This window comes from Takifugu rubripes, chromosome 15, assembly GCF_901000725.2.
Source record: "Takifugu rubripes chromosome 15, fTakRub1.2, whole genome shotgun sequence".
NCBI classification, from domain to species: Eukaryota; Metazoa; Chordata; class Actinopteri; order Tetraodontiformes; family Tetraodontidae; genus Takifugu; species Takifugu rubripes.
Window position 1 is genome coordinate 831,111 of NC_042299.1, and position 8,271 is coordinate 839,381.

Genomic DNA, 8,271 nt, shown 5'->3' on the forward strand with positions numbered 1-8,271 from the left:
CATTGTTATGACTATTTGATCATGTTAAAGGGGTTGAAACCATATTTTGAAAGATGCAGGTGTTTGATTAGAAACTCTTTCTGAACTCTGGTGCTCTGAAACATCTCTGCTTCCATTTTCAGCTGTTTTTATTCTCAATAACATCAAATCATCCATCCATCCAAATCGTTGTCCTGTTGGACCACCAAAGGACAAACACTTTCCATTTAGCACGGACAAAAAAAACCCAAATCCTGTTTAGCAATAAAGCTCGGCTCCATTCTCAGGTTTGGAGGTGCAGCATGAAGTCAGGCCCACTGCTGCTTTCTGCAGCTTTAGGAGAACAAGAATAGATTTTATCAGCAGACTGTGAGAATAAACAAGCGGAGTTTGTTCCTGATTGTAGCAGGAACCTCTGCGCAGGTAAAGCTAACACAACCAGCTGGATCAAATTAGACACACAACAGACAGTAGATGGGGCCAAAGAGTAAAGATGCATTTTGTAAAAAAAATAAAATAAAATAAATAATAATAAAAGATACAGCTGAGGCTGAAAGTGTCTGAAATAGTATAATAGTTTAATTATTAATCCCTCTTCACATTAAACAAGACTTTAAAATTCCTCTTCTGTGATTAAGAAGCTCACCCATTTTCCGCATGTCAAGCTTTGCCTCCGTTCAGAGGTTCTGGCTTCAACCATAAACTATTCTAAAAACGGAATAATTAAAATAAGAAAAAGAATAATCTTAGAATAAGCAAGGGATTGCAAAGTACACAGTCACAGATTTTCAATTTAATTTTTATGCTTATTTTTGTGAATATATTTGATGTGGCAGGGCGTGGCCTGCCCTCCGAACAGGTGCCCTATGGAGGTAGTGCCTTAATTGGTGGGTGGGGAGAAAAGGTTTATATAAGGCACTGCCTCCAGCTGGCTTTAGTTGTTTTCCCCCTTCGACGGGACGGCGGGGTTGCGGCTGATCTGGGCGGTTCGACCAACAGAAACCGTTTACAACGCTTTGCCGTAAGGGCACGCGCGCTAGTTTGCACTGGGCAGGTAAGGCGCAGCAATGCGCGTCACTGACTCCCCACTGCTGCTTTGGCTCAGTCCCGCTTTCGGGACTCTCTCCTGTTCGCTCTCGCTCTCTCTCGCCCCCCCTCGCTCGGGGGACGGCGCTGAGACGCAGTGGTGCCGCCGAGGCGACCACGGAGCTATTGCTTTCATTTTAGATTCTTAACAGTGCGTAAATCGTATCAACTGGCATTTACTCTTTTAGGTTTTGTTCTGTTCGTTTCTTGTTGGTCACAATTTATTTGCCTGTCTGTGTGAGGTGTGTGTGCGTGTGTGTTCGTCGCGTCAGTTGTTACCGCTGGAACTTTAATTGTTCTCTTGTCTTTGTGGACAGGTGCTGCGGGCCACGGCGGGGACCCAACCCCTGGTGGAGGGCGTTTTCCTCACCCCTCGTGTGTGGTTTTGTTTGCAGTAGCACGGGTGTTTTTAGTTTGTTTATCTCCCCTAACTGCGTTTCACCTGCCGGTGGGGCCCCAGCCCTGTCCACCCCTTTTGTTTGACTTTTAGACCGCAGAGTTATTATTTTGTTTATTGGATTTAATAAAATCGTAGTGCTTAACCCTCAATCTTGTCTCTGCCTCGGGAATAGAACCTTATCTGCGTGTGCCCGATTCCCGGTTAATTCCTGGGGTGAAATTCCCCAGGTGGCGTTGTCGTCGACCGATACACCTCTCCCCACCCCGCCACATTTAGATTTGATATTTTTTAAAATTTGAAACTTTACTGTGTTTCCTTATGTGTTGATCTGCTTTGTGTTATGTGACTGAGGATCAAAACATTTTTACATGTACATTTTGGCATAAGTTAAATTACATTTGCGTTATTTTAATATCATACTGTCGAAATATTTGCATGAGGAAGTTTATGTAATGAAAATTATGTAATTTTGGGTATAAATAAAGTTGAGTCCCTATATTTTCTGTTAAGTTTAAATCCTGTGAAGTTGGACACGTCGGTGATTGAGAAGTGGAAGGAAAACGACCCTTAAATAGCTTTTTAGGACTTAAATGACAGATATCACAGAAAAAGAGCTCATCAATAACTGTAAATGAGCCAGACTTGCTGGTCAAACCAGGCTTTTGGAGGAAATCTGGCCTCCTTTTAAGGTTTTTAAATGCATTTCTTTAAACTCTTAGAACACAGAGGAACTCTTTTATTGGGGCAGAAAAGGTACATTTTTACCTGGTAAAATTCAGTCAAGAGCACTAAAAGCATGAATAAAGTGAATCATGTAGATTCTAATGACATAAGCTGGAGCTCCATACACCACTGTACTTTTGTGTCAACAAGGCACCAAAAGTTTGGTGCAGCCTGAGAGGCTTTGAGCTGCAGCTCATTTCACAATGTTCCAATTTCAATTAGCATCTGTGCAGCATCCAGGCTGAAGGTTGCACTGAACTGCTGAGCAATGCATGATATGTCCATGTTCATGAAAGGGTTAGAAATGAAGGACACACATGGCTCAAGCTGATCCAGGTCCCAAAACCTGTTCTCAAACTCTCGCCCAAGTCTTTTTATGAGCTGAGAGCACTTTTCTGCGCTTTAGTCCAAAGCCTCACATGCAGAAGCGTTGTCTCTCAGCACCATCTGCACAGAGGGGAAGTGCAGCACCTTTTGTCTGGAAATGCACAGAGAAAATGTTCATCTTGGCTTTAGATGCATTTACAGCACTGATCCTATCAGCAACAGTATCACCTTTGCCTTGCAGCTCCCAGTTCAAACTGTTCTGTTTCCCAGTAATGTCTGTTAAAAATGCAAGGTCCAGTGTCCTCCAGCAGCGCGGCGTCTTCCCCTCTGGACTGCATGAACTCTTTTATTTCACTCAAAAGGGACAAAAAAGGAAGCAAAATCCGTCCCCTGCTGAGCCATCGGATTTCTGTGTGTAGGAGCAGGTCACCATATTCAGTTGGCAGCTCCACTGGGGAACAATTTGAAAATATCCTGTTGAAATTATTCTGATTAAAAATCAAATTGGCACGCTGATTCCAAAATTACAGTCATTCCCCCCCAGCCCGTCAAGTTTTGAAAGCTTCTCCTCCAGATCAGCAAATTTCCCCTAATGAGCTGGAGTCCGACTGGCCAGCTGATGACAACTGGATCAGCTCCGTTGGTGCCGTCACCATTAAGAGGTGTGTGCAGCCCCCAAAAGGTCAGTACTGTCAATATCCTATAGGGGACACTTTGAACCAGAGGGGATCCTATAGATCAAAAAGTTGACCCAGTTTGATTCCGCACCCAAAAACGAACATCTGTCAGACGAACTCCAGTTGTTTCCCAGTATTTCAGTTAAAACGTGGACCAAATTGTTCTGAAGAGAGGCGCTTGTGCTGGATGTGACGCGATCCAACCACGAACACGTGACGTGTAGAGGAAGAAGAAGCGAAAGTGAAAGTTCTCGACTTCGGGCTCCATCTTGAGTGACCGCGCCCTGATGGAAAACCTCTAATATTCAGGTAGCATTTGGTTCTTTCACTGCTGTCGTCTCGAATCAATGTTCCGCTGCGAGATGCGGCTTAATAAGCTGCGTGTGCGCAATGAGCGTGCGCGTGTTTCGGACGCACATTGCGGCTGGTCGACGGGAATGTTGTGACGGATGATCAAACTTTGTAGCGTGTTTCCTCTAACTGCGTTTTCCGCTAACCCTGAGCCGACATTTTAGAGGTTGAGGAAGCACATTTTAATACTCACAATAAGTCACAATATTATTTACAGTTAGTGGAAAAATCCACGGAAAGAGGGACACAAACGCGACAGTTTTAGCCTCCTCTCTTTGTCCCTCCACCAGGGGGACAATCAGTCCTTTATTTAAAAAAGGAGAGTATGGAAAGAGGGAGAGATCAAGGCATTCCATTTTATTGTTTTAACAACTGGTTCTTTGTGGAATATGAATTTGTTATTATGGATTTATGAAATGTGTTCTGTTTTGAATGAAGCAGTAAAGAAAACGAAAGGAAACCTAAACCCATGGTGTTTTGATATTTTTGGTCCTGTACATGTGGTCAGATCAGATTAGTCTGAGCAGAATTGGGTGTTTTTTGCCCTTTGCTGTGTGTCATCTATTCTATTCAGCATGTTGGGTTGCTTGACTTCTGTTGGGTTGTGGCAACTTGATCCTCACTTCTGAGATATTGACACACCTTTTTCCTGAGGCTGGCTCCAATGCTGCCAACACACCTGGCCATGGATATGGTGGGACTTCTGTGATGAGTGGGGTCAGAGGTGGTGGACAAGCTCTGCTCCAAAACAAGCTTGCTAGATATGTTTGGGATCTCCTCCGCCACAACCAGCAGCTGCAACTAGTAGCTGTGCACGCCATGCAGAGTTTTGACCTCTAGGTCAGGCTACAGATGTTTTTTCCAGCACCATCATGTGTTGGTGAGAAACATGATGCACCTGATCAAAAAAGCTGCTTGTAATCTGACAGACGAGCCATGATGAGATGTCAAGGTGCGTTGATGAAAATGAAGATCCTCTTCTTGGAATCCTGTCTGAGATGACAGAAGATGATGCTGCATTTGACCCACTTTGATGATGTGATGACGTATTTCTGTTTAGTTTTGAATGCATTCTCATCTTATTTGTTGAATTTAATGTTGAGAACTGACATCTTGAAAGAATTTAGGTTTTCTTGTAAACCATAACCAGATAAAAAATGATTTCATTTGTATTTGTGTGCGTCCGTCTGATGCCACCGCACCTTCTGAAACACCCAGGAGAAACATTTTTTCCACAACTATTTTATATTTAACATGGTGTAAACTTTTAAGATGTCCCAAAACTTTTTTCCAATATATATGTGGCCTGTATGATGTACAGGGTGACATCATATCATAGATTTGGATGTGAATGAGCCGACAATACATCACTGGACAGACCTCTGCTTGTCTTCATGCTGAGAATCATGTTCTTTAATCTTCTTTTCTGTGTCAGCAGACTGTTCCTGCTTAACCGTTTAGACTCACATTTAAAAATGAGCGAATGTGTGAGGGAAGAGGAAGAGAGAGCAGAGTCCACAGTGTCCAGCTGTGTGTCCATGAAGAGCGACTGGTCCAAAGAGCACCCTGAAAACTTCGGTATCGGACCTCAAGGCTCACCTTTAAAGTAAGGTTTTCTGAACCACATAACTCTGCCTTAGAACATTTCACAACCACACAAAACATCATTTTGTGGGTATTAGCCTCCACTATCGTGAAAAATGAAATTCCTCAGGTCTTTAAAAAGAAACGGTGCACAGTCCTTTCACCATGTTGGCCTGTGGAAAACCAGTGTTGTGGGCCCGATGGACCAGCGTCCCCGTCGTTGCCGGACCACCGTTGGCCACCAGTTGGGTTTTTGGCATCAAAGTGGGGGCGTTTCCTGTATCCGGTTCTCCTCACGGATCCATGACTACAACATGTTGCTGCAAGTGCAGAGACGTTTGCTCTGGAAAGAACTTTAGAGCACATTCAGTGCTGCAGGATGAGGGGCTGGAAAAGGTGCCAGTTCTTTTCTCACTGCAGGGAACAGTTAAAAAAGCAGCTTAAACTCTGAAAACATGAAAATTATACAGAGACATCACTGATTTATTGATTCAGTTGTTATCCAGAATGGATTAGAAATGTTCCTGTTTGATAAAAATGCAGTGAATTGGGATTATTGAACTACAACCTCTACAGATTATTTACCTTCATCACAGTCTCATCAATATTTCTGATATTTCCTCAGGATGGACGAGGACAGAGCAGAGTCCACAGTGCCCAGCAGGGTGTCCCTGAAGAGTGACCACTCCAAATATAAAGGAATAGACTTCAGAAGTTCAGAGGAAATGTAAGAAAACTAAAGCGTGATGATGTGTTTGTGTGGCACCCTTTACACTTCAGTATTGGACCTCAAGGCTCACCGCTAAAGTAAGGTTTTCTGAACCACATAACTCTGCCCTAGAACATTTCACAACCATACAAAACATAATTTTGTGGGTATTAGCCTCTACTATTGTGAAAAATGAAATTCATCAGGTCCTTAAAATGAAACGGTGCACCAACATGTCAGGCGTTCGCTCCCATTAACTCCCATGTTAATTTTAGTGTGGTAAATCTTTTAAAACTGAAAATTGCTTGTGTTTTTAACTGGTCATTTCTCCTACATGGGTTAACATCATCTCACTAAAATTCCTAGGCATATATTTTAAAGTTTCCCAACAATATCCATCATTGCAGAGTGATCCAGCTCTCCATTTAGATACGGATGGGTAAGACATGGCAGGTCTGTGCAGCTTGTTCTGCCACACTGTTCCACCACATGTCATGAAAATTCATTAAAAAGTCTATTTATAAGGCTCCTGGTTCTAATAAACCCATAGACAACAATATCAGTCATTTCTAAATGGTTGAAATAAGCTTTTGAATACGCGTGACCTCTGTGCTATTTAATGATCAGTTTCAGAGACCAGACGACTGTATTTGGAGCATAAATGGAGAACTTTTGTTCTATTCTATGAGTTTATATTCCTGATTTGGCACTTTTATTTTTAACATTAATTCACAATGAAGAAAAGCCACTAAACACTTAGATCAAATACACTTTTCTCCAACTAAACGAGCTTGTTAGAACGTAAATAACTTTATATTTTTTGCTCAGTGTTCATTCAATCTTCAACTGTCAGAGCAAACTGAAAGTAGAAGTGAACGCAGCCTTTCTTAGGCGTTGCTAACGCCCAGTAGACATGTATAACCACTATTCCCATTTTTGACAGGTGTCAGAAACGGTCTGCTTCCATTGGAGATTCCTCCTGTCCCGAGGGTGAAAAGAAACGGAGAACTGAACTGCAGACCGCCGACCTGAACAACAGCGTCTCACGTAAGCTCGTACATTTGTATTTATAAGATACTTTTGGGTCGGAATAAAGGAACAACTTGTGTATTTACAATGTGCAAGAGAAGATCCAGAGAGCACTTGTTTGGTTCCACTGGAACCCCTGGACCCTCTGAAGACCTTCCTAAATGCTTAGACAGTATTTAGCAACATTTAGTCATTTAGTTGTGGAAAGTGTTAAAGAGCTGAAGGCAGGTGACCTTTACAGGACAATGGGTCTGCTGAGTATGATGAGTTTGGAGAAGGTTTGATGTGTTTTTCTAAATATCATCCAGCTTTTACCAGCTGTTTAGTCCAAGCAAACTCTTGGAAGACATGGAAATGGTTGTTATAGACTAAATTAGATTGAAACCCAATGAAATAAAAGAATAGGTGTACATAAGAAGACATAACATTTCAAACTGACAGTAAGATGGGTCATGACCCGACTGTTGCTTCTATCATTCAAACATGACAGAATATTTTCCAGTTGAGGACATCTGTGTTACTGCTGTAGATGACAATTGTAAAAGGATTTAAAAGATTCTTTGTTTCAGAGGGTGGTGAACTGCAGGAGGTGATAGAAGGTCATAAGATGAGTCTGAAGAGAAGATGTGAACATGTGACTGAAGGAACTCATGAAGCAGGAAGTGGAACCCTGCTGAACAAGATCTACACTGAGCTCTACATCACTGAGGGACAAAGTGAGGAGGTGGACACACAACATGAGGTGAGACAGCTTGAGAGAACCTCCAAGAAGAACATCCAGGACACTCCAATCAAGTGCCAGGACATCTTCAAAGTCTTATCTGAGCAACAGAGACACATCAGAGTGGTTCTGACCAACGGTGTCGCCGGCGTTGGAAAAACCTTCTCAGTGCAGAAGTTCAGTCTGGACTGGGCAGAAGGTTTGGAGAACCAAGACATCAGTCTGGTGCTTCCGCTCTCATGCAGGGAGCTGAACTTGATCAGAGATGAGCAGCACAGTCTTCTCTCACTGCTTCATGTTTTCCATCCAACATTACAGAAGATCAGAGCAGAAGATCTGACTGTCTGGAAACTTCTGTTCATCTTTGATGGCCTGGATGAAAGCAGATTTTCACTGGGTTTCAACAAGCATCAGGTCATCTCTGATGTCACACAAGTATCGTCAGTTGACGTGCTCCTGGTGAACCTCATCCAGGGGAACCTGCTTCCCTCAGCTCTCATCTGGATCACCTCCAGACCTGCAGCAGCCCATCAGATTCCTCCCTCGTGTGTTGACAGGATCACAGAAGTACGAGGCTTCACTGACTCCCAGAAGGAGGAGTACTTCAGGAGGAGGTTCAGTGATGAAGATCTGTCCAAGAGAATCATCTCACACATCAAGGCCTCCAGGAGCCTCCACATCATGT

General features: G+C 43.0%; 1 long non-coding RNA gene across 1 annotated transcript; it reads left to right on the forward strand.

The window, feature by feature from the left end:
• The first annotated feature begins 3,478 nt into the window (after positions 1-3,478).
• LOC115252693 (uncharacterized) lies at positions 3,479-5,813 on the forward strand. The gene is made up of 3 exons (XR_003891014.1): positions 3,479-3,501; positions 4,982-5,149; positions 5,753-5,813. It is a non-coding gene; the product is annotated as an uncharacterized lncRNA (long non-coding RNA).
• Positions 5,814-8,271: the final 2,458 nt, after the last annotated feature.